The sequence below is a fragment of the Ambystoma mexicanum genome, chromosome 7q (genome assembly GCF_040938575.1).
Source record: "Ambystoma mexicanum isolate Mex_15411 chromosome 7q, UKY_AmexF1_1, whole genome shotgun sequence".
Lineage (NCBI taxonomy): Eukaryota > Metazoa > Chordata > Amphibia > Caudata > Ambystomatidae > Ambystoma > Ambystoma mexicanum.
Window position 1 is genome coordinate 611111997 of NC_090941.1, and position 24140 is coordinate 611136136.

The 24140-nt window shown below is 46.0% G+C and overlaps 1 protein-coding gene across 3 annotated transcripts in view; it reads left to right on the top strand.

Moving 5' to 3' along the window:
- Positions 1-24140, top strand: part of DCLK1 (doublecortin like kinase 1) — a 1453755-nt gene that overhangs the window by 618517 nt on the left and 811098 nt on the right. The window lies entirely within an intron of this gene.

Genomic DNA, 24140 nt, shown 5'->3' on the forward strand with positions numbered 1-24140 from the left:
CTCAGTCCATCACCAGCCTTATGTCGGAAGTCCCCTGCAACATTTTTAAGGACCTGTGACAGACCAGGACTGGACAACCTTGGAAAGTGAAAAAAAAGAGGAGATGGGCTCTGCAAGGGTTACATTGCCAAAGGGTCAGAGGATGGGATTCAGAAGGGTCAACTTGGAAGGAAGAGATGATTTTACAAGCTTAGTCAACAGGTAGCCTCAGGGCTCCTGTTCAGCAGGGAGGGACCCCGTCTTTGTGAGCCATCCAGAAGCATGAGGCAATCCTTTGCCAATTGGTAGAAAAGACTCTTATACAGAGCATGAAGGGAATTGGTACAACAGTGAAGCACAATCCATAGACCAGCTTTCCCTGCCCCAAGAAGCAGGGGGATGCCAACAACAAAAACAGAAAACAAGGTTTGGAATTGGCCTGTCCCAGCTGGCATGAGGGCGGCATGTAAGGGGATCAGCTGGAGTCCATAAAGAATATCCAGGAGGCAAGAAGGAGCTCCTTCCAGTGTCTGGTTAAAGGTGCAAACCAGCCTCAGGAAGAATGCCTAGTCCAGACAGTCCCAAAAGGAGCAAGGGCTGGAGTCCTCAGATAACAATCCTGTCCAGGGATCACACAAAGGCAGTTAAAATGCAAGATGATGACTGGCATCGGGAAGAGGGGGGATCAGGCAGAGTACAGGGCGATGGTAGCAAAGGGGCGAAAATTAAGGTCAAATCTGGGAAAACAGATACCACGGGTCAATTAGAAGAAGATGGATAGTCAGGAGCACAAACCAAGATGTTAAAGCAATGGGATCCCAAGTCTGTGTTGTCGAGCGGGGGCCCTCAGTTATTCACTGCAAATGTAGCAACATTGACTTTGAGTATGCTACCTCTTGACATGGGCAAAGCAGGAGTGGAGAGAGTAGGCGAAGACCAGAAAGAGGAAAGCGAGAAGGGATAAGGAGGAGTTGCCCAAGGGAAAGTTCAGAAAGCGTGGGAGCTTGTCCGTCCCCTTTCTTCTGTGGAGACCCCCAGCTTGGCAGAGGAGCAGTATTCCGGATCGCATCGAATGGGATTAAAGCAAACAACCCCAGGGTGCAAAGTGATTGTGGAAAAGATGCTAAGGCATTTGATGGCTGGCCCATGTCTAGGCAACCCAAGCAGTAGGGGCGGCCCATGTCTAGGCAACCCAAGCAGTAGGGGCGGCTCTGCAGAAGACCAACATCCTGACAACTTCGACAAACACCCAAGCCAACAGTCTCAACAATCAGGGTGGGCGTGCAGGGCACTTATACCCATAAGACTATGAGTGACCTTTATCTTTATGAAGGCAGAGTCTAAGGGAGAGAGGGAAGGGCTGAGGACAATGGTCCTATTGGGAAGCCTCACTTGTTTTTTTTGTTGATGAATTCGCAATTAAACGTAACCCCTTAGCTTTCCGTTAGTTGTAATAAAAACCGTTGTATAACAGATTTTGACTGCGATTGGCCTGTTGATCTCTCAGCATGACACATCTCAATAATGGTTGGCCAGTCTCAAGTTTAATTAGGATAGGATTTTCAAACCGTTTTCATACTATCTGATCAACAATTTGCACACCGGGCAGCCATTTTAGTTTTTGGTAAGACTTGGCTTATGAACAGATTTACAGTAACTGACTCCCAAATACCCAGCTCTACGGCTTAGTTACAGACTAGAGAGCGAGAGACTTAAAGATGAATTAGTGAGCCACATTTTGATGAAGCTGCCATGGTAAGTCACATATGAGTCTCCAGGGAGCATAACATACTCTTGTCTTGGTTGCGTTGTCATTTATAGTGTGCTTGGGAAGTAGTGAGCCGGAACTTTCGTAATTCATACTGTCCTTGCCTCCCCTTCCGCCGAGCCAAATATAATTGCCCCGGAATACGCCGTCAGAAGTTTGGATAACACATTGCATACACTGGCAGGCTCCAGGCAGTGGGATTTGAGCTTCAACAGCAGCCTGCCTGAGGACAACCGTGATGCTTTTGAAAAGTATCTAGAGGTCATCACCTGATAAAAGCTCTTCAAATAATAAGCAGACATACATCACTAAGACAGTCAGAAAAGTGTGGGCTGGGAAGGGAATTTAAATAAAGCATTATTTGAGGCTATCGCTGCTCCTACCCTTGACTTCATCCTATAGTTATTTTGTGGAATGGAGCCATGGACATTTAAAAACAATACTCAGGGGGAAGAACACATCATAGGATTGGCAGAAATCCCCCTTTTGTGGATAGAGTGTAGTATTTATTATGTGCCGAAAGATTGCTTTTGGCTCAGAGTGGTTCCCTGACTGTTGAAAGACTTGTAACTTCACACACAGCATTCCAGCAAAAGCCACGGTATGCCCGCCTGTGCCTGTGACATAATAGGCCTTGCTCCGCCTCAGAAGATGGACACACCCATTCCAGGAGAGGGAAGCAGTCTCACCCTTGGAAGGCACTCTACAGCCACCCAGATGATTTGGCCTACAACTGCCATCATTTCTCACCAGTGCAGTTAATGATGAGGGACCATTGGAGTCGTATGCCAAAACACCTAGATTGCTGGGCCACCAGCACTATTCAGGGGTCGGCAACCGAAGGATCTGGTTGCTGATCCCAGAATAGTGCTTGTGGCCACCAGCACTATTCAGGGGTCGGCAACCGGAGGCTCTGGTTGCTGACCCCAGAATAGTGCTTGTGGCCACCACCACTATTCAGGGGTCGGCAACTGGAGGCTCTGGTTGCCGACTCCAGAATTGTGCTTGTGGCCACCAGCACTATTCAGGGGTCGGTAACAGGAGGCTCTGGTTGCCGACTCCAGAATTGTGCTTGTGGCCACCAGCACTATTCAGGGGTCGGCAACCGGAGGCTCTAAAGGGATTAACCTTGAATGGGCAAATATCCAAAACGCAAGACAAACAAATAAATAGATGCCTGTGTGGTCCAACCTCTTGTACAGATACCTGCAGCTATGGGGACAAGTGGGCAGACTCTGTTCCCTATCCTATAAGGTCTTTGCGGCAAAGATCTGTCAGTATATTTATTTATTTATGTTTGCATTTGTTGCAGCACACTGAACACACAGGAATCTAGGCACTAGTTACATGAGGAGCGGGGACATGAAAAGTACAGGGCTAGTTACATTAGGAAAGGAGACATGAAAAGTACACTGGGGGGACAGGGGAACAGGTATCAGTTGACATCAACAAACATGGATACTAGTTGACACTAGTAAAGGGTGTAGGTATGTCTGCTTGGGAGGGATGCGCGAGCGAAGTGTCTTAGCTCAGGGAGCTATAGGAGAAGAGCCAGGTTTTCAGGTTTTTTCTAAAGGTCCCGTAGGAGGGTTCTTTCCTCAGGGCGATGGGGAGATTAATCCAGAGCTTTATCCTGTTGTACTCCCAATTTAACTCATGGAAAGCATACCATGGGGGTCATTACAAGGTTGGAGGTATCCATGGCGCTATTAGCGCCATAGCTGCCTCCAAATCCTTACCGACTCCGCCCTGGTGAATGGAGCTATTACCGCCCCATTCCAAGGTTGGCGGGGGCGGTAATTCCCCATTCGCCAGGGCCCTTCCCCATTCCCATTTGAGCCCCCATTTGGCTCAATGGGAATGGGGAAGGCGCTAATAACGGTACCGCAAATTGCAGTACCGTTATTAGCTCCAAAGTCGCTTTGCGGGTCCCGTCCTTAACGCCTGGTCAAACCAGGCGTTAAGGGAGGACCCGCAAAGGGAATTCGTAGTAGGGCGGTAAGGGGTTACCGGCACTGGTGCCCTTACCAGTGCCGGTAATCCCTTACCGCCCACCTCGTAATGAGGCCACATGTGTGTTAACTCAGTCTCATCTTTCTGTCCTATTCCTAAACCTGGCTTCTCAATTACCGTATGCCTCTGCAAAGTCCCAATTTCCCATTGCTGTCCATCACCTTTTCCAAGCATTTGAAAATGAGAAGTAATTTAGCAATGGGCTAAAATTAGCTGGAGCCGTGGGATCCAAATGTTGCTTCTCGAGCTGTGAATATATTACCACCATGTCAGGGCTTTGCACACCGTGCCCTTTCTCCAAGATGAGTTAATCATCTGTGTGATAAATTATGCAACATTTCCACCAAAGACTTCCTTGTCACTTGATGACACAGCATCAGCTGAGGGAGAGGTAACTTCACAGCAGCTTACGTTATGCCTAATTATTTTTAGTATGTGTTCTTTGTTCACTCTAAAGCCCAGTTTTCTGCTCATTCCATAATGCCTGTTTGTTACACCAAGCTTGCTTGCTTGTTGTTACAATATACACATGTCATGAACACTTGATATGTAGTGCTTGTTTATTATTTCATGGTTGCTAGTTATATCATGACTGCATGATACCTCATGCCATGGAAAATAATTAATTAATCTTTTATAACGCGCGGGACCGGGATTCGAACCTGTGGTGCTCTGCATTGTCTTGCTTCTATGATAATTGCATTGCCACTGAGCTATCCTCCTCTAGAGATATTTTACCCTCCACTCACATAAGGTTCGCCGGCACGGCACGTTCCTCACATTCTCTGGCAACATAGGATTTGATCACTCAATATGATAATTGGTTTCATCCTAACCAAATATGTCAGCAGTGCCACTGGTCAGGGTGACAGGAGATTGGGCTCCTATGCTGGTGAAGAAGGATTATCAGACCTTTGTGGAAAGGATGTGGGTGGTGATGGATCTGATTTGGCGGTGGAAGGTAGTACCAGAAGTCTGGTGTGTGTTTAATCTTCCATCATGTTTGGATTGATCAGACAGTAGGCATCTGTGGTGAAGAAAGTGTATTTTGGTACATAGGTAATAACAATTGGCCTCATGCACACATGTATGTGAGGCAGAGAATTTGAAATATTTTCCTGGCCCTTGTTAAAATATTTCTTGGTGAGCGGCAGAAAGATAACATCTTGTGAGGCATATTGCCAGCCTTGCAAGCGTGTTCTGGGCTCTGCATAGCTGGTATAGCAGGAAGCCATTTTATACAGAAGTTGTGGATTCATTTTTGCTGTTCAGCACTACCATGACTTGAAATTCGGGGTCTATGCATGCAAGGGTGTTTCTCAGATTTCTTAGTTGAAAATGGGCCTTGCATGTCTTTGTATGTGTGCTTACACAAAGTGATGCTGAGGTATTTATTTATTTATTTATTACATGTATTAAACACTCAGACCAGAAGGTATCATGGTGTTGGTATAGTACAAGGTAAGAGTGCATGGAATACATGGGAAACATTACAGAGAGAAGAATACATAGTAGGAGCCTGGACCGGAGGCAGCAAGTTACTCATATTTGTCAAATAACCAGGTCTTAACACGTTTTTTAAAGGTGGAGAATCATTGCTAGTTTCTGATAGAAGGTGGCAGGGAGTTCCAGAGAGCAGGAACCGTTACACAGAAACTGACTCCACCAGGTAGTTCCTAAGTTCTCTATAAATGCACTGCAGGTGATTGTGTGTCTGAAAAATGCAGGCAAGCGTGGGGGTTTAGCAGGAGGCTGGAGTATGTTGTTGGGTGTTGTCAAGATTGGAGGCCTTATCCCCTTCCTCCTCACCTGGATCTTCAGTGGCGGATTCCCTTGGGATCGACTCCGTCTTCTTACGATCCTTCCTCCTTACAGGAGTCTTGTCCTTTGATGTCTTGGCTTTCTTTTCGTGTAAATAGGGTCGGGCCCCTCCAGAGGCCACCGTGGCAGAGATAGAACCCTGTCCGCAGGGACCCCCAGGGGGCCGGACCTAGATCAGGGAAAAAGCACGAAGGCAGAAAAAACCCTGTTTCCAGTTGGGTACCAATAAGGAGTTGAGAAAGTCTGGCTGCAGTTGAAGGCTAATGAAGTTGACCAACAACTCCGGTGGAGGGAGCCGTTAAGCTCTGTGATGACATTAGGGCGAAACACAGAGGAAAGGTACAGGAACCCAAATAACCAATAAGTAAATCATTAAGGAAGACAGAACAGATAGAAAAAGTCCGTAAATAACAGTGCTAAGTATAGGTAACCATAAGCAGAAGGTAGAATTATACCCGCCAAGTGCGATAATTCAGTAAACAAGAACCGAGAGTGCAAAGAAGACAAAAGGCAGAAAACACCGAACAACTAAACTGGATAAGCTTCGGCGGAAACCAAGAGGTGTAGTACAGAAGCTCACGCGAGGCGGAGCCGCAGAACAGACAAGGAGAGGCAGAGGAAAACACTCGCAAAAATGCAAGCTGAAGGAGACAGCTAACCAAGGGAAGAAAGTAAGTAAGGCACAGAAGGCAGGCACTAGGAAGGCAAGGTAGCTGCAAGGATGGTCGGCAAGGAGGAATATCCAAGAACGAAGTTCCAATCGTACCGGAGCGAAGTGTACAGATACAACGCACCGGTTTGGGGGAGGAGTCAGAATTTAAAGGTACGGACACCATATTGAATGAGGACTAGAGCGCTCGCAAGTCAATGCTTCTAGCGCAGGTACGGACGCCATCTTAAATGAGGACTAGAGCGCTCGCAAGTCAATGCTTCCAGCGCTTCCAAACCTTCCATTCTCCGTTCCTGACAGTATACCCCCGTCCTCTCGGGGGACTCCCTGGTTTGCCCGGATGAAGGCGATGGAACCTCTGTACAAGGCGTTTGGCATGTATATGGCTCACAGGTTCCCACGTCCTCTCTTCAACTGGATAACCCTTCCAATGAACCAAATAGTGCAACCTTCCCTTGAGGTATCTGGAATCGACCAGACGAGACACCTCATATTCTTCTGGCGGAGGGCTCACCTGAGCACGCGTCTTGAACACAGGTCTCTTAAAAGGATCCTCCTTATGTTCCTTGAGAAGGGAGACATGGAATACAGGATGCACCCTTCTGAGATATTCTGGTAGCTTGATCTTATATGCTACAGGGTTGATCTGTTGAAGAATGGGAAAGGGCCCAAGGAAACGAGAGGAGAACTTCCCCTTATGAACCCATCTGGGTAGAAATCTGGTGGACACCCAGACAAGCTGCCCTATCTTCCAGCTCGGATTGGCATTACGACTCTTGTCAGCCCATTTCTTGTGTGTAAGTTGACTTGCTTGGTGCGCTTCCTTAGCGAGTCTGTGTATCTCCTGTAGGTCCTGTAAGACCCCATCCAACGTCGGTATTTTGGTAGAAGGAGGATTGAGCCAGGGTAAATGTTGAGGATGATATCCGTAGGTACAATAGAAAGGACTCATCTGGATCGAGGTATGGAGAGAGTTATTGTAGGCGAATTCTGCCTGTGGGAGGAAACGATACCATTCTTCTTGTTGCGGACTGCAGAAACACCTGAGGTACTGTTCTAGGCTGGCATTTAATCTTTCAGTTTGGCCATTGCTCTGTGGGTGATATCCAGAAGAAAGTGCCTTGTGAATCCCTAGAACCTGGCAGAGAGAAGACCAGAATTTAGAGGTGAATTGAGGTCCTCTGTCTGACACTATGGTCCTGGGCAAACCATGTAGACGGACTATATCCTGCAGAAAGGTTGCGGCCATCTCAGAGGCTGAAGGGACTTGTTTAAAGGCCGAAAAATGCGCAAGTTTGCTGAATGAGTCAACTGTCACCATAATAGTAGTCATGCCATATGACGGAGGGAGGTCTACAATGAAATCAGTAGAGATGTGTTCCCATGGATATTCCGGTAAGGGTCCTTGCTGCAGTAGCCCCAGAGGTCTTCCCGTGCGGTGTTTGTTGGAAGCACAAACCGAACAAGTGGAAACGTACTGGCTTACGTCTCTTCTTAAGGTTGGCCACCAAAAGCCCCTCCGTAGCAAATCCAATGTCTTCCTGACTCCCGGATGTCCAGATAAAGGAGTGTCATGACACCAGGAGAGTATCCGATCTTGTAGCTTCTTAGTAGGAACATAGAGAGCTCCTTCATGATAATACAATCCGTCCTTATCTTGAATTACCGTTGACGGAAGCTTAGTGCCCATCTGATACTGTGGAATTAGGTCTTGAAGAAGTGAGACGGTCGAAGCCAATACTTTGAGATTAGGGAGAACCAATTCGTGTCCTATGTAGGAGCCAGAGGTATCTCCAAGACTTCTTGACAAGGCATCAGCCTTCCTGTTCTCTGTACCTGGTATGTATGTAATTAAAAAATCATATTGTAAAAAAAAATATGCCCATCTGGCATGCCTGGCGTTGGAACATTCCAACTGTTGTAAAACCCGAAGGTTACGATGATCTGTTCTAATAGTAAACTGATGAGTAGCACCCTGTAAGAGATGTCTCCACTCCTGACAGGCCAGCTTGATAGCCAATAGCTCCTTTTCTATCACAGAGTAGTTGCGTTCACTACAAGTAAGTGTTTTGGAGTAATACGCTAATGGATGTTCATAGTCGTCATCAGACCTTTGAAGCAGGACTGCTCCCACGGCCCCTGTAGAAGCGTCTGTTTCCAGAACGTAGGGTCGATTCTGATCTGGTTGGACCAGAATGGGGGCTGTGGAAAAACATTCTTTTAGAAAACAGAAGGCTCTTTGGGGCCCTTCATCAAATGCGAACTTGACTCCTTTTTTCAACAGAGAGGTCAGTGGAAGTACCTTGTTAGAGAAGTTGGGAATGAACCTTCGATAGAAATTGGCCAATCCTAGGAAGCTTTGGAGTTCTTTAATATTGACAGGATTTCTCCATTCTCTGATAGCCTTCACCTTACTGGGGTCCATCTTGATCCCTTCTTTGGATAAGATATATCCTAGATAGGACACGGACGTAGCTTCAAATGAGCATTTCTCTGGTTTTACTAGTAGTTGATGGAATTGCAGACGCTGTAAGACTAGTCTGACCAGTGACTTGTGCTCCGATAGAGTCTTGGAAAAAATGAGGATGTCATCCAGGTACACTACCACCGACACAAACAGCATATCTGTGAAAATCTTGTCCATATACCTTTGGAAAATGGCCGGTGCATTCACAAGACCAAATGGCATCACTCGGTATTCGTAGAGACCAAAAGGGGTACGGAACGCTGTCTTCCACTCGTCCCCTTTCTTGATCCTCAAGAGGTGGTACGCCCCTCTCAAATCAAGCTTGGTAAAGAACACCGCTCCATGTACAGCCTCCAAGATGTCCCGGATCAAAGGCATAGGATACCTATCTCTAATCGTAACCTTGTTGAGCCCCCTGTAGTCTATACAAGGGCGTAACTCTGCGGAGTCCTTTTTAGGAATGAAGAACAAGGAGGCCCCACAGGAGGATCTGGACTCCTGGATGAGTCCGTTTTGAAGATTTGCGTCGAGGTATTCTCTCAGAGCCTTCCTCTCTGGTAGAGACAACGGGTACATTCTTCCAAAGGGAACCACTGCCTCAGGTATCAGGTCGATACCGCAATCTTCTGTTCGATGAGGCGGGAGTTGACGGGGAACAGTATCCAGGAACACCTCTGAGAACTCTTGATAATGGATGGGAACTGATGCCACTGTGATTGGAACTGGAGTACAGTTTCGGTCATTTGCTAGAGTGTTGGACGTTGAGGACAAGCTCATGCAGTGTGTTTTACAGAATGTAGAATTGAAGACTACCTTGTTAGCCGTCCAATCAACTTGAGGGTTGTGCCTCCTCAACCAAGGAATGCCAATGACCAACGGAAAATGAGCTGCTCTGATCTGGTCAAAAACCAGAAACTCCTCGTGATGGCCTAACCTCATTCTCAATGGAATGGTTTCCTTGGTAATAGGACCCGAAGATAAGGGTCTTCCGTCCACCCCTTCCACCGGAATGGGAGTGGCCTTAGATATCGTGGAAACAGAATGTTCTGCCGCCCACATGGAGTCAATGAAATTCCCTGCTGCTCCACAGTCAAGCATGGCGAGCACCTCTGTGGGACCTGCATCAGACAGCCAAATTTCAACTCGAAACACCATTAGACTGTTGTCATCGGGAATGGTTACTGCTCTTGTGTAGTTGCAAGGGTGCTTGTTACTTCCCCCGAAACTTCCCTTGCTGTAGATCGGGGGTTGAAGTTTCCCTGTCTTCGAGGTGGCACCTCAGGACAGTCTCTCAAAAAGTGCTTTGAGGAGCCACAATACATACACAGTCCAGCCTCTCTTCTTCTTCTCTTTTCTTCTTGAGTTAGAGGTCCTCGGGCTGCCCCTATCTGCATAGGTTCTTCAGGCGAATGGGTGGCTCTGGTGGGTGGAGGAACAGGAGAGGGGAGGCCGGTTGGCTGTGGAACGCCTCTGGTTCGTCTTCTTTCTAACCGTCTCTCTTGTAGACGGAACTCAATCTGAAGAGATAAAGTAACCAGGTCTTGAAAGGACGCCGGTCTCGCCACTCTGGCCAGCTCATCCTTGATTTCATCACGAAGGCCACGTCTATAGATGGTTTGCTGAGCGGAATCAGGCCAATCTGCCTTGGCGGCCAGCCTCTGAAAACGAGACAGATAGGTTTGTACGTCCGTGTTTCCCTGGCTGACATCTAGGATAGCTTCTAGAGAGGAATAGAAGACTTCTGGTCGGTCGAAGCGTGCTTTAAAGACCTCCGTAAAACGATCATAGTCACCCAAAATCGGGTCGTTTCCGGTGACAAACGGTGTAGCCCATGAGAGTGCGTTACCCATTAGATTTGCAATGATAAATCCGACCTTAGCTCTAGCAGTCTCATAAGCATGGGGTCGAAAGGCAAAATACACTGTACATGCGTCAAGAAAGTCCTTCAGCCCTCCCGGGTGACCATCATATTTGCCAAAGGAGAGTGGCATTGTAGGCAGGTCTCCCCTGTCATCACGATGTAACACAACCTGTTGTCGGAGGGCTATGTTCTCTGTTCTCAACGTCTGGACCTCCATAGTAAGGTTCTGCATCGCTGCTACCAATTCTTGATATTGTTCTAGCGACGCCATGGTAGATTTAGGGCGTTGTATACTGTCAAGATTGGAGGCCTTATCCCCTTCCTCCTCACCTGGATCTTCAGTGGCGGATTCCCTTGGGATCGACTCCGTCTTCTTACGATCCTTCCTCCTTACAGGAGTCTTGTCCTTTGATGTCTTGGCTTTCTTTTCGTGTAAATAGGGTCGGGCCCCTCCAGAGGCCACCGTGGCAGAGATAGAACCCTGTCCGCAGGGACCCCCAGGGGGCCGGACCTAGATCAGGGAAAAAGCACGAAGGCAGAAAAAACCCTGTTTCCAGTTGGGTACCAATAAGGAGTTGAGAAAGTCTGGCTGCAGTTGAAGGCTAATGAAGTTGACCAACAACTCCGGTGGAGGGAGCCGTTAAGCTCTGTGATGACATTAGGGCGAAACACAGAGGAAAGGTACAGGAACCCAAATAACCAATAAGTAAATCATTAAGGAAGACAGAACAGATAGAAAAAGTCCGTAAATAACAGTGCTAAGTATAGGTAACCATAAGCAGAAGGTAGAATTATACCCGCCAAGTGCGATAATTCAGTAAACAAGAACCGAGAGTGCAAAGAAGACAAAAGGCAGAAAACACCGAACAACTAAACTGGATAAGCTTCGGCGGAAACCAAGAGGTGTAGTACAGAAGCTCACGCGAGGCGGAGCCGCAGAACAGACAAGGAGAGGCAGAGGAAAACACTCGCAAAAATGCAAGCTGAAGGAGACAGGTAACCAAGGGAAGAAAGTAAGTAAGGCACAGAAGGCAGGCACTAGGAAGGCAAGGTAGCTGCAAGGATGGTCGGCAAGGAGGAATATCCAAGAACGAAGTTCCAATCGTACCGGAGCGAAGTGTACAGATACAACGCACCGGTTTGGGGGAGGAGTCAGAATTTAAAGGTACGGACACCATATTGAATGAGGACTAGAGCGCTCGCAAGTCAATGCTTCTAGCGCAGGTACGGACGCCATCTTAAATGAGGACTAGAGCGCTCGCAAGTCAATGCTTCCAGCGCTTCCAAACCTTCCATTCTCCGTTCCTGACAGGTGTCCTGACCCACGTTTGGACTATTATGCTGCAACACTTGGTGCTGTGGGCTTAGGAAATCCAAGAGGGCGGAAAAGCCCACATTTGTTCCAGAATCCTGGAGAACTGCACAGTCTTTGCGCACAACAAAATGGTTGTCTGACCTGCCACCCACCAGTTTGAGCGTGAGGGGCCAGAAGCGCCATGAGCGAAATCAGTGCTAAGGAATATGGTGCTGTTCAAAATCTGTTGTTATTAATGTCAAAAATGGGTGAAATACTGGTGCTCACCACTACCAGAAAGCCGGCGTTTTAAAACCACCAGACACTTGTGTAAAACTGAACAAATGAACCAAACCAGGCCAAAGAAAGACTTACTAAGAGGTGGATACAATGTAAAACTATATTCTGAAATGACTTGAAGGAAGTAATTGTCTAATGTATGTATTGAAAATAGCTGGGGATGTCAGCAGCTTAAGTGAATTTGGGTTTAAAGCCACTAAAATCGAAATGTTTAGAATAAATGAGGGACCTACTTTTGAGGGTCACATAGGTTGCAATTGTTTAAAAGTCATAGTTTTGAACTTAGAATCAGTGTTCTAGCTGCATGTGTAAAAATTGCAAGTTTGGTTTGAATGTAGAAAACTGGGAACCAAAGTGACATTTAGCTGAAGCCTGGCTTAAAGAGATTGAATTCTGCCTGACAACTACCCCCGACAGGAGTTGAAACTTGATCAGCAGCTGTGTTCCCAGGCCTGGTTGCATTCTGCTGCCCCTGCCAAAAGGAGATGACACCTCTCAGATTGAATTAGGGGAGTGGCACCTGGGGAAACTGAACAAAGCACTGTCGTGGGCTCAGGCAAATGTTATATTGGGGGGGTCGTAAAATAGTTTCATCTTGGGAGAAGTGGGAGGAGAAGTGCCTCTGTGAGCAAGCTGAGCTTGGGGGAAGTGGACAAACCAGAAATTCCACCATGTGCTTTGGAAAACCACACCCCTTTGGGGCCAGAGCATCATTTTAAAAAGATGGATAATTCATAGTGCGGACTTGTAAAAATTATATAAATAATATCATCATTCTTGTGATTTTTCTGTGCACATTTTAAGAGATGTCAGGACTCTGCGGTATGTTCTGGGGAGTAGTAGCGGAAAATAAGGTTGTTACTCCAAATGTATGCATGTTAAAAATCTGACACTGTATCATCTGAAACCCATATCCCTTGTGCACATTTGTGTAAAATCTGGAAAAGTTTAGAGGTCGTTATCTGGATGAAAAGGGCAGAATTCTGTCAAAAGTGGACATGACATCTTACAAAGACAGGGATCGGATGGTTTGGTGCTACAGAAAATATGTTAACTGGACATATAATATTAGAAAAATTGTACATAGATAAATGGGTAGTTGGATCAGAAATAGATTTGTGTGCAATTTGACAAAGGGAGGATCCTCTGACCATAAACCTACCTCATCACTCTGACTCACTGTTCCCTTCTCAAATCCGGTCAAAGAGAAATCCTTGATCTATCAAATCGTGTGTGGGTTGGGCAAAGAAAGTTAGCATCCACACCCATTTTCAAAAGACATAAAAAGAGCCACTGGAACCCAGGCAGGGACATTCACTTTCCACTTTCTTGCGGGACGCTTTTCCGGGAGACACCAGACTTCAAATCCATCAATCTGCAGAGACCAGAAATTAACTCCAGAACTTAAAGCAGAGAGGCCTGGACCACCAGCTAAATCCTTTTTCAGCAGGCCTTCAGAATCCAGCAATCCAACCAAACTATTCTACAGCCGGGCGAGCTGTTGAATTCTTTGCCAAGAACTTTTGCCAGAACCGGTAGCAGACCCAGAAAAAAGTGCCGATAGCAGAACCGCAGACCAGACCCAGACCGCTGTGAGCAGAACCGGTGCCTGATTGACCCGCCAAGCAGAGAGAACCGCAGCTAAACCTATTGACCCGATCCGTGACGAAGTCGCATTCCTGTCCAAAATATAGTGTGAGTACTCAGCCAGAACTGTGCAAAACCAATCTCTTAGTTTAAAATAATCTAATTCAAACTATTTTAACCTATTGAGAACTGCATCATAGAAATCGTGTCCCTCCTGTTAATTCAAAGCTGCAAAACTGTCATCTGTCATTCTGAGCTTTACTTTTATTTTGAGAATCTACCTTCACAAAATCGTCCTTATCTCTTGAACCGTTTGTGATAGAAGCGAGATTTAACTTTTATTTTAAAGCTGAGATTCTAAGCTTTCCAACAAGCTCCTCCTTATAGTTCCTTCGTAATTGCGCTCGACGCACGCAACTAAATTGCCGCGATTTGACATTTTGTTTCATTTCAGCCACGTGTAAAAATATTTGTCTTTTGCTTCCATTACGGAATTCCGTTTTCAACCTGGTAACCATTCCTGAATCATTGATAGGGCTGGCCTGAACTGATTTAAAGTATCTCTCACTCACCCTGAACCTCTAGAGGGAATTAAAATCCTTTTTAGCCTATTTTTCCCTTCTTTGCATACCACATTTAAAGTACGTTGCCTGTGTTTAAAATCATCCTTGTGATCTAAGCTTGCTAGGGGGGAACTGAATTCTTATTGTACTGTGATTGTATTCCTGAAGACTGTGGCCCTCATTACAACCCAGGCGTTAAGAGGTTAACGGCGCCGTAAAAGGTGGCGGCGCCGTTAAACCCTTAACACCTGATTACGAGGTCCCTTTGCGGGTGGCACTTTAACGCCTGCTTTTAGCAGGCGTTAAAAAACCAACCCGCAAAGGGACCTTGATGCTAAGAACGGTGCCGCAATTTGCGGCACCGTACTTAGCGCCTTCCCCATTCCCATTGAGCCCTATGGGGCAAAAATGGAAATGGGGAAGGGCCATGGCGGCATGGGGAATTACCGCCCCGCCAACCTCGAAATGGGGCGGTAATTCCCCATTCCGCCATGGCGGAGTCGGTAAGTTACCGGCATGGACCATGATGCTTTTAGCACCATGGTCCAACGCCTTGGTCGTAATGAGGGCCTGTGTGTTACTTCCACCTCCTTACATTGCATAGTGGGGGGGTGAATTGCCAAAAGGGGAAAAGGGATTATATTATGTTTTGCTGAAATCATATCAAGTTTATTCCTGTGTTGCTTCTTTTCTACCTTGCATTTGCTTGTACCATATAAAGCATTCTCAGCTACATTATCCTCTATACTACTCCTAAGTAATTAAACCAGTGTGCTAGTATAACATCATCCATTGTTGATCACTCACTGTCATTTGTCTAAGTGTGATATCAAATATTAATTTATTATAAAAGTGTGATATATATATATATATTGTTTAATTATTCAATAAATCTTTTAAATTGCAAAACAAACCTACTTCTTGGCTCAGTGAGGTCAGGGCAATTCAAAGAGAGGGGCGTTATATAAGGGTTTATCATCCAGAGTATAACGTGTCATAAAAATATATAAATAAGGGCTTCCCTTGAGCAATCCCCGACAAGGCACTGACCTAGTGGGAATGCTTGATTGGAGTCTTTAACAATGTGCTGTGGGACTAGCGGCAGGATCTCTACCTTGACCACTATAATTTGACTTTAAGACTACACTCATTAGTCAAGTGCATCCAGACCTTTGCAAACATGGGTTATTCATGATTGGCGTGCAACTCAATACTCAATGACCAATTAATAGCTATCTGCTCCACACAGCACCATGGACCCAAATGCCACGCCCAGCTCTCTCACACCCTCTTCCTCTCATGGAAGGGCTCCCATGCCATAGAGACTGTTAACAACCACCAGAACACCCATGCATCTCATGCCAATATGTTGCAGAAATGGCAAATTAACTATTCTCTCCTTGACAGACATGGAGTTTGAGTTCTGTTTCTGGCCTCATTCTTCACCAAGGAGGCAAGAGGCTCCATCAACACTGCAAAGGCATGCACACATTTAAAATAATTCTCAGAGCAGTTAAGAGATTCCCTCAGCTGTTTCTTATCTGTTGGGGTATACATTAAGCTCTGCCAGGGTCTCAATCCCCTTTTGATATTGTGATGCATAGATAATAAACTTCTTTTATGAATAATGTGCATTTTACAGACTTCGGGATTACACCACTGCTTTGCAGGGTATTGAGCGTGTCGCCCAAATTGTGTGCGCGCATATCCCAGGTGGAGGAAAAGATTCGAATGTCATCTTGAAAACAGACCACAATTGTCATTCCAGCTCAACTAACCCATTGTGGACCTACCCATTGGATGCTGTGCACTCCACCCCCACAAACTTCACAATTATGCCAGCTTCAGCCACTACCTACACAAACTCTTTTACACTTTGCTGCCTGTTAGTTGGCATCAGCTTCATCTTGTCCCTGATGGGGACCATGCCTATTTTTAATTAGCATGTTTAAGTGCATGCATCATTCCAAGAAGCGCAATTTCTCGGTATGGGGTGTGTCTTTTTGTGACAGTCGGAGGTTTCAGGGACAATGCTGATGGCATGCTTCCACAAACCTGGTGGTGGGGAAACCAGTTTAAGAGCTACTTGTGATCCTGCATAGGGCAAGGGCAGCCTTGCATAGACAGGGCATAGGCAGGGCAAGGGGAAGCAGACACTGAAAGGCAGAAACCTGGCCAGAATGCACAATCCAGGCAAATCAATGTGAACCCCGAATTGAGTAGTGGACCCCAGAAAGAACAAACTTGACACTTCAATAGAAATCAGCACAACTCTAATGACAGACTTGCATACAACTACAAAGGGACAGCACTGGGACAAGGTGGACTGATTTGTAGCCATGTACACAGCTGGGCTACAAAACAACAAGTGGTTTTCTCACTTTCAATTTAATTTGCAATGTCTGTTTTAGGTTAAAATAAAGAACACTCATTTTTTCTCTAAAGCAGCCATAACAGAAGATTTTCAACCTTCCTTTCCATTTCACTCTTCATTTATGAATTTTGTATACAGGCACAGGTATATTGAGAAACCTACGGTGACTTTCAGTTTAAGATCTCTTTTTAGGGCAAAACAGGATTTCCCATTAAAATGATACTTTATTTACAATCTACAGAACTACTGCACAAGCCTCCCACCTCCCGAAACAACTGGTCCTAGCTGACCCATGTTCCTGTGAAGGAGCAGAGAATAATAAAGAGGATATTCGGTTCAGTGAAGCGATAGTGCAACACACACTTTTACCTACAAAATAATCTTATTTATAGTATATTTCACACTCTAAGGGGTCACAACATCTTCATATGGACCCCTACATTATTAAAGGTTCCAGAAGCGTTCTAACTGAAATCCTGTACTTTAGGCACAGATGGGATTACTTTTCCAGAGAGGGAAAGATGGCCTGGAACCTTCTTCCATTATATTCAGAGTGGAAAAAACACAAAGTAACATTTCCAAACTGTCACAACTTAAAAAGTCTGATAAACAGGATCTGGGGGATAGGAGCAGCAGTAAAGATGGTGTACTGAAAGATTCTAGCCCACTGAAGTCAATGCAGTCCATTGTGCAGGATGAAAGTCCACATGAAATAATAACTGTCCATAGAAATCAGTGTACGTTTTTCTTTTTACCCAACATCAGTTTTACAGTACACATTCTTTCAGCCTTTTTCTGTGTTATGGTCCACCTGCACCCGGGTGGACTATATTTTCTATAAGTGAAAAATAGTCCCTTCTCTCCTTTCCATAGCAGCCATTTATTTTTTACATTTGCCCTACCTTTTGAATGGCCACCATGGAAAGGGAGAAGGGACTATTCACAGTCCCTTCTCCCTTTCCATGGTGGCCATTTTGTCTGTTTGCTTTGTCACACTTATTTTCAATGGCCGCGATGGAAAGGGAAAAGGGACTTCGTTTTTCCTTCCCCCTTCCCCCTTCCCACTTTCCATTCCTTTTCCCTTCATTTTCCGCCCATTTATTACGGCCAGGGTACTAATAGCAATAGGCCCCTCACAGGGGGAGCATTACCACTTCAGGTAATGCCCCAGGAGCTTCGTTAAGTAACTAAGTTCGTTAAGTAACTATGGGCCTCAGGGCATTACCTGAAGTGGTAATGCCCCCTGCTCGGGGCCTATTGCTTAAATGATGCATGGGGGCCTGATTAAAAAAGAACTCATATGCTCAGGCATTTCAGTGAGCTCATGCTATTTGTTTATGGTCAATGCCATGTCACTGTTCAAGTCCTCAAGTTCCTCATCTTTTTTTGAGCAGGTTGGCAATAATGCCATCATAGCACACCCAATAGGGTCTGAGGAGCGGAATAGTGCCTCAATCGGGGTGGAAAGAAAGGTGTTAAAAGTTGAATTGGTCAAAGTGAGAAGGATGGGGGTCCAGAAGAAGCAGTGGAAGTACTTGGAGTGATTGGTGTATTTGCTAGATTGATATTTTCATGGTTTATTGAGGACATCTAAAAGATTGACCACGAGCAATTCATTATATCTGAGAACAAGAGCTTCTATCATTATATATATGTTATTGCAGTGAGATGGCACCATGGTCAGATCTGGATTTTGGCCAGCTTCAAGTTACCATAGGCTCGTTCAGAGAGGAACCTCATCAGCTACAGTGCCAGCCAAGTCATTGATCTTGGTGAATGTAACTCTCAGTGGGTAGAAGTGAAGGAGCATGACAGATTTTTAGACAATGCTCATAAAGTCTCATCAACTTGAGGTGTGGGAATAGAAGGAGAATGAGGAACTGTTGAACGCCTCATACTACCATCATTCATGATACTGTGGCCGTTGTCCTGAAGCAGACTCCCAAGAAGAAGAACCACAAACAGAGTTACCCAAAAGTAAAATTTGAGATATTAAGAAATGTTTGATATGAGACACAATCATGCTTAACATTGATTATCTGTCTTATAATATGTAGTATGCTCTGAAAGACAAAAACACAGTTATTGCAAAGCTTAGTTAAAGGGTAAGGTAATGTCCACTCACCTCCACGGCCAGATTTGTTTATTGTTGGTGTTTTGTACCAAGCGTGCTATTTTTTATAATATAAATAATACTCATTCTAATTGTAATGATAGTTTTAATATTAATGGTAAATAGCATAATAAAAAAGGATAATAATAACGAAATAGCAATGCCTCTTCAACTGCTACGTATGGTAATAAGCTCAGGGGCAACATGTTGTTTTGCAAGTAAGATAACACAGAGCAAGACCCATTTGAAATCTGGCCCGCGCTTAGAGACTGAACTCTGGCAGTAAGCGCGATGTAACAACCTGATTTTTTTCAATGAATTCTTTTAATGATAATACTTCTTATGAAGAGTTTATTTTTATTATCGTCATAATCCTCATTGTCCACACGTACCAAGGCATGGTTACTGCCTACTGACAGCTACATTTTTGTATGTAACATGACTCCCTGATCATGTGCCTTCACTGGTTTTGCTATAAAGAGCCGGCGTCCAGATGTGGAGCCGAGGGTCAGCAAAGAACACATATTGGGCTGGTCTGCAAGCATATTGCTTCATCAGTGTGTTATGTGCCGAAAACTCTATCTTTCGGATGTCTAAGTGGAACAATTCTTTTAGTGATAGGTCCAGTAGTTAATATTTCCTTTATTAATTTATGTATTTATTGTGCATTTGTAAGGCGCTTATACATCAAGTAAATTGCGTTTCAAAGCCCGCGCGAGGGGTATATAAGCGAGCCAAAGGCATTCCAGAGATATAGATGGGCTTCCTTTCTACTATGTACTTGCAGAGGGGGTTACCCTGGATAGACAAGTAGTTCAGCATCCAATGGTCAAAATGGAAACATAAACCGGTGGGCAGGAGTGAGTGTGTTTGACAATATTCTGAAGGCTTTAGCATGCTGTGTGAATTGTAAGTTTCAGATGAGTAGACCCAAAAGGAGTCAAGATTCAAAGCAACATTGGACAGTTCGATGTCATTTTTTCAATTTTTATAGGCTGCTTAACAAAAAGACTGATTTTTTTCAATCGATTTTAGGCAGCCTACGAAAATCGAAAAAATTATATTATTCAACCCCCACGCCTACCCCCTCTTGCAGGTTTTCTTCGAAATCAGGGGGTTTCACACCCCAAGTCCCCCTTCCTCAGAACCCGTCGCCTCCCTCCCAACCCTCGATTCCCCCTCAACTGAAATGCACACGAACACACACACACGAACACACAACATAACAAACAAACCCCCGTTCTCCCCCACCGGTGCTTCCGGGTCCTGGCATGCCTCTCAGCCCCTGCACACATTCATGTGCGGCAGGGGCGTGACAGTCTGATTTAGAAAGACCGCTCTGTCTAAATCAGTCTTATTGTTAATCGTTTTTAAAAAAAAGGTTTATTTGACTTGAGACCACATTGGACTGAGATAGGGTCTAATGTGCAATGCTTAGTTGATGGTGCTTTGCATGAAACAGCAAACAACGTTCTCCTGACTAAGGGATCCATCACGCAATGTGCACCCTCTCTTCAAAAGGAATGAAGATTCTTGAATATATGCTTTCTCTTTTTATATGTTTTTGTCTAATAAAAATTGCTTTCCAACTTCTTGGTTACATATACCTCCTTAAATTTCCCACGTTTGGCGCCTATAACAAATGGCGCCGTAGAGGCTCAGTATGACTGGTGATACAAGTATATCCTCCTTAAATTTAATGATTTGGTCTTTATGAGCTATCAGTTGAATAGGTACTGTTAGTTTCTGAAAATGGTGTTAGAATTATAGCCATACAGGAACATCTTTTTGTTTATATTAGGTGCTTGCTCCATTTTGTTCCCTGGCTGTGTGGAGCCCCTCTTTGTTTATACTCCCGTACGAGGCCCAGCCGCTAGTGTTGACCCACGTCAAGGGGTCCATGGTCACGGCGGCCAAAGCAAGGGGAACCATCACGCGGAACATCTCGTTCTTCAAGCGGATTGAGGCCTCACCACCTCCTGTGCCGCCGGAGGCATCCTCTCCAGGACCGGGACCAGGACCACCACTGCGGGACGAAGACCCTCCAGAGGTCCCAGGGACACCAAGACCACCTCGAGAGGAGTCCCGACGGTACCCGAGCTGTAAGGGTCGACAGCGCCCGCAGAGGTTCCAGGACTTCATCATGGACCCGGTCTCCTAGGAGGTCGAGAACTGTTCTGGTGTTCCCAGGTTGTGTGTGTTACTTGCTAATGTTGGACTTGTTCTTTGTTTGGGGAAAAAGGAGGGATGTTGCATAGTACATACGCATTGTGCGCATGCGCGAACCTCGTTCCGGGCCGCGCATACGTGTTGTTCATAAAGGAGGTCCCGACGGCAGTTGCAGCTGGGACCATGTACCAGCAACACGCGTCCTGTGTGTGTCTCTGTATGCATGCGTGCAAGCATGTGTGTGCATGCGGGGTACTGGGGGTCACACGCCATCTCTAACAGGTGGCAGCATGTCTCAGCATCCATAGACTTTGACAGAGCGGCGCCATACTCTGCCGCTCTGCCCCTGTGTCTCTGGGTGTCCCACTATCGCCAAGCTAAGCTTCTAACCGTAGAACAGCTTTTTGTAGATAATGAGCGGCACAGCAGTGGTGTGTACCTGGCACAGCCCGTACTCTGCCGCTGTACTCTGCCGCTCTACTCTGCCCCTCTGCCCCACTATCTCTGGGCATCCCACTGTCGCCAAGCCGCTAACCGTAGAACAGCTTTTTTTAGATAATGAGCTGCAAAGCGGTGGTGTGTACCTGGCACAGCCCGTCCACACTTCGCTGGGTGCAAGCCCTAGCTTTGCTGATCCAAACCCCCATTAGCACATAGCGATCGTTGTTGACCTACTTGCATTCTGTCTTCACAAACAAGCAGAGAAGCAATAATGCAATTTTCAATCAAGCCTTTTTTCAACAAGAAGCTTCCACTCTGGGAGGAGCTTTTTTATGCGACAACCTCCTATTTAACACAACACAGGGAAAGCTAAAGCACTGTAAAGGCTTTCACTTGCTCACACGTTTACATGACACCAAATGCATGCTCATGTTGAACCCAATCCAGTATAAAAAAAAAAGGTTTGCAACTTAAATGCTTACAATATGAAGACATCTTTATTTAATACTACACAATAAAAACACATTCCATTTGCTAACTCAGTTTGCCTGTTTAATTCATGCCCAATTAAAGTAACGTTTTTACTTCGCCATGAAAACTCTTTTAGACTTTAGGAGGGGTCATTGTAGCTTGGGGTAATGACCCTTCCCCATCTAATGGCCCTTGGTGAAGGTGGCAGGTCATTATCCTGTGATAATGACCCCTTCCTCTGTCTCTATAAGGCTATAGGAGTGTCCCTAAGCTGGTGATTTGCAGGGCAGATTCATCACAGTCAATCTTTTTGCCTGAACAGTCTTGGCAGCGAGTTCTCTGGGATCATGTGTGGACAAGACGAACATCCATTGGCGACCCGACGAGGAAACTGTGAGGGGTGGTGAGGTGCCGCATCGGGCAGTGAAATCCTGTCAAGCAGAATTTCATTTTAAAAAATCCCTCTTCTGCAGCTGGATAAAGCCAGTGAAAAAGATTAGGACCATGTTTCCGAATACCCTCACTCTGATCCCAGTGGTAATAGCCCATAAAATAACCCAACCTCTCGCCCAGCGGTGTTGCTAGGTCTGGAGAAGATCCGGGGCTACTGTAACGTTGGGACTGTCGAGACTCGGGGCTACGCTAATGTCAGGACTGTCGGGACTCAGGGCTACGCTAACGTTGGGACTGTCGGGACTTGGGGCTACCCTAATGTTGGGACTGTCGTGACTCGGGGCTATGCTAATGTTGGGACTGTCGTGACTCGGGGCTATGCTAATGTTGGGACTGTCGAGATTCAGGGCTATGCTAATGTCGGGACTGTCAGGACTCGGGCTATGCTAATGTTGGGACTGGCGGGACTACGCTAATGTTGGGACTGTCGTGACTCGGGGCTACGCTAATGTTGGGACTGTCGGGATTCAGGGATATGCTAATGTCGGGACTGTCAGGTCTCGGGCTATGGTAATGTTGGTGCTGGCGGGACTACGCTAATGTCGGGACTGTCGGGACTTGGGGCTACCCTAATGTTGGGACTGTCGTGATTCGGGGCTACGCTAATGTTGGGACTGTTGGGGGTCAGGGCTATGCTAATGTCGGGACTGTCAGGACTCGGGCTATGCTAATGTCGGGACTTGGGGCTTCCCTAATGTTGGGACTGTCGTGACTCGGGGCTACGCTAATGTTGGGAATGTCGTGACTCGGGGCTACGCTAATGTTGGGACTGTCGGGACTCAGGTGAGCCCTTTTCTATTTATTTGAAGCACAAAAATGCACTTTAATGATCTTTTTGTCCCATGGTCACTTCACCGCTTTTCGCCCTCACAGGAAACCCACAACATTTAGACAATCTGTATTATTGGTGGTGCTTAATTTGTGAGCATTGTGCTGCACAACACGTTTGCTTCCAGGCCGCAGCGCAGATTTCAATCTGCTCTAATGTTCTGGGTGTCTGCCATTGCCTTGCCGCCAATGAATAAGGAATGAGCCGTGGCTTGGAAGCTAATGGCACCGGATGGAATCAGGCTCTCAATAGAACGCGGGAAATATGCGCTGTCTGTCTCCACGGAAACCTCTACCTAGCTCAACATCCCAGGGGAAACCTCTACCTAGCTCAACATCCCAGGGAGCAGGGGTGTTGCTAGGTCTGGAAAAGGTCCGCGGCTGAGCTAATGTTGGGACAGGGGGGATTCGGGGCTAGCTATAGCCTTTTGGTTGTAGCCCCTGAGCTTCTATCCGGGGCTACAACCAAAAGACCCACGGCTATAGCCCCCCCCACCTGAACCACCCTACCAACGCTTCTGTGCTCACCACATCTGTAATTTGGTTATTTCCAGTCTGCTTGCACGGTAGTGCAACATTGAGCAATTACTGCATGCATGCCATAAACTCATATGTCTCTGTGTTGCCTGCGTTTTACCACATGTATGCAGTAATTGCTAGCATTTTATCTCACGCCCCATTCTTCAAGCCTGCACATCGATCACACAGAGGTGCATCTCACTCTAGATCTTTTCCTCCCTAAGGCGCTGCAATGTGATTTAGTGCCATGCTATTTGCTGCAGACACCCCAAACCCCTGTTTGCTATGGGTTTTGGTCTTACTGGCCTTTAGAAATGGCCGCAATAGGCAGTGTTGCCTGGTTTTAGAAGGTGCTAAATGTTAGTGCCAATTGCTCATGTTTGCGCATCTACCTATGTGCTCAATTCCGCATTGCTAGATTCCGAATACGTGAATTTGCTAATCTTGTG